Source organism: Falco cherrug, chromosome 6 (genome assembly GCF_023634085.1).
Source record: "Falco cherrug isolate bFalChe1 chromosome 6, bFalChe1.pri, whole genome shotgun sequence".
NCBI lineage: Eukaryota > Metazoa > Chordata > Aves > Falconiformes > Falconidae > Falco > Falco cherrug.
In genome coordinates this window covers 78,729,646-78,732,387 of record NC_073702.1, presented here as the reverse complement: position 1 = coordinate 78,732,387, position 2,742 = coordinate 78,729,646, and the positions used below count along the sequence as shown (strand labels likewise).

General features: G+C 51.0%; 1 protein-coding gene across 1 annotated transcript in view; it reads left to right on the top strand.

The window, feature by feature from the left end:
- Positions 1–139: 139 nt before the first annotated feature.
- The window catches only part of EVA1A (eva-1 homolog A, regulator of programmed cell death), a 224,321-nt gene continuing 221,718 nt past the window's right edge, over positions 140–2,742 (top strand). Inside the window, exon 1 of the mRNA XM_027808696.2 lies at positions 140–312. The gene's annotated coding sequence lies outside the window, so the exon portion shown is untranslated. The remainder of the gene's footprint in view (positions 313–2,742) is intronic.

The following is a 2,742-nucleotide window of genomic DNA, read 5'->3' as shown; positions in this document are numbered from 1 at the left end:
GCGGCGGGCCAAACTACCCCGAGCGCGAAGCGGAGCTGCGGCTGGCGGTGCTGCCCAGCCGTGCCTGCAGGGGGCGCCGGGCGCGGGGCTGGGCCCGCCTCGGCGCCTGCGGGTTTTCCCGCGGCACGGCCTGGCTGTGGGGCAGCACTGTTGATCCTGAGGCCTGTCGTGCTGGGGGGTCTGTGGGGCCATGGCTGGTGCCTGCCATGGGGCTGGGCCCCTGCCCCAAGTGGCACCCTGAATGGCACCCCAAGTGGGACCCCGAACGGCACCCCGAATGGCTGAGGGCCGCGGCTGCCTCCTCACAGTATGGTAGGTGGCAGCAAGAGCAGGCAGCTGGTGCTGGCGCCAAGTGCCCCCTCAAGGGTGGGGAGGAAGCAAAATGGCTCCTTTCACCTCTCGCACTCAAGGAGATTTGGGGTGGGGGAGAAGGACCCAAAAGGAGGACCCGGGAGCACCCCTGGCTATGAAGGAGATTTGGGGTGGGGAGAAGGACCCGGGAGCACCCCTGGCTATGAAGGAGATTTGGGGTGGGGAGAAGGACCCGGGAGCACCCCTGGCCATCCAGCAGATGTGGAAGGGGAGAGGGTCCAGGTGCTGTGGGTTGCAATGCTGGAGCTTCCAGTGTGGCACTGGGCTCAGTAGTGGTGTGGAGAATATGGTGCAGGCATGCTTGTGGTAGCTCCTTGGGACATCAGGGGAATCCACCACCGTTTATTACTGCTGCCTTCGCTGATGAAAGTGGTTTTGTGGTTTCTAGAAACACGCTCCTGTCTGTTTCCATGATAGAAAGGCTCACCTAATAATTTTTTTCTGGGCCATTGTACACTCTATCCATAATCAGATAACTTGCAGTCCCAGTGTTTTAACCATGATTAGTTTAGATTAGAAAGTATTATATACATTGGTGTTACTTCTAGTATGCTTGTTTCAGTCAGATTTCCTCAGGTATCGGTAGCAGTCTGGATTCAATTAGCAGATACACAGGCACGAGAAAAGTGAAGTTTAAATGCAAAGTGGGGCCCTGTAAATAACATTCCACTGTTTAAACTTTGCAAAGGTTGACTTCAAAATATGCCTGACCTCATCAACTACTTTGATCAATCATGTTGCCTCTGATGTTCCCTCAGCCCCTTTTATTGGTGGCAGCTGACTTTGTAGCCCACCTAAGCCCCCACATTAACAAGAATTATTTTCTACTTTGTGACTGTTTGATTTCTTAACTGTGCTTTAGAAGATGATAGGGTGTGCAGAAGACAAGTTGCAGTATTTCTTGATAATCTGATCTAACACAGGAGTTAGTAATCAGGACGCAGATGGACAGAGGAGGGCACTCTGATCCTTAAAATACAAAAAAGCCCTCGACCAACATTAAACACACCACTTGAGGCAAAGATTCCTTCTCGAGATTTTTTTTTTTTTTAAAGTTCTTGTCATTACCTAAGCACTATTAAAAGGACAGAAGAATATATCTCAGCATGGGTTGTGGGGGTATGAGGAATGGAGCATATAGGGGTAATTCTAATAACTTAATGCTGATTGAAGCAATCCCAAAACAGCTATAAGGAGATGTGTGGGTTACACCTTGGAAAAATGCAGACTTGTGGCTTATGACTGTCTTTAAAGGAGAGAATTGGATGCTTCAGTGTAAAGGAGATATTTCTAACTCCTTCGTTGACCACTGTTGATTGCAGCCTAACAAGACCATCTTGACAGGCTAGAACTGCATTGAGGTCAGGGCTTCCCAAGTTACTGTAAGTGGACCTCACTTCACTTGAGGTGCCCTACAAGGCCCAGCACCCCTGCACCTTGTGTCTAGCTCCTGTGTGGCTTGTTGAGGCATCCCAGCATCAAGGCACTGTTGATTTGCTTGGCTAAGCTGGCCAGGTATGCCCCAGCCATCCATTTTTATAGAGCACAAGTACAGGAGATTATCAAGGTTGACTTGTAGACAGCTGTTTCCTTAGGTTCATCAGTTGTACTGTGTGAGCTTCTTACTCATGGTTGACCCCCTGTTCTTGGGACCCCATGTTCTCTTTTTAGGGACAGCTTTCTTGAGTTTGAAATACAAGGAACTTGGTCTTGAGTGCTGGCATGATCAGCAGCAGAGCGCTCCAGCATGGTGCACAGGGGGGTTTCCCAGACCAGAGGAACCTCATGGGAGCTGAGAGCTGTACCAGCAACACCCAGCTCATGCCTCTCGGCACCTGAGGAGAGCTAGGCAGGGCTAGGAGCAATGTAGCCAAGTGCCCTGCCCCCCTCCCCCATAAAGGAAGCCCTTAAAGAGGGCAAGCAGCCAGAAGCACTGCCATTAGGGCAGCCAAACAGGGCCTGGTGCTGCAGTTTGTACAGAAGGGTGTGCAGGAAGGGTGCTGAGGCCCTGCTAGCCTGACCAGGGAGCAACGGTATCCACTAGACAGAAAACTATGACTTCTTTAAGCTCTGCATCCGTGTCAGCTGCAGCTGCCCAGACAGAGCTCCAGTGGGAGCACATAGCCACGCAGGTGCCAGGCTGCGGAGTATCTGAATCTTCCAGGCTTTTGTGCAAAACCATGTCAGCATGGGCACAGCCTGGGTTCCTCCATGTCCTCTTTATCCCTGGTATTAAACCAGCTGTATAAGTTTCTCTGGAAAGGTTTGAGTGTAGTGGATTGGATTGAAATATTTAAAGAACATGATGGCAGCTCTAGTCTTTCTGGAAGCTTCCCTGTAATGAGACATGGGTTGTTGGTTAGCTTGAGG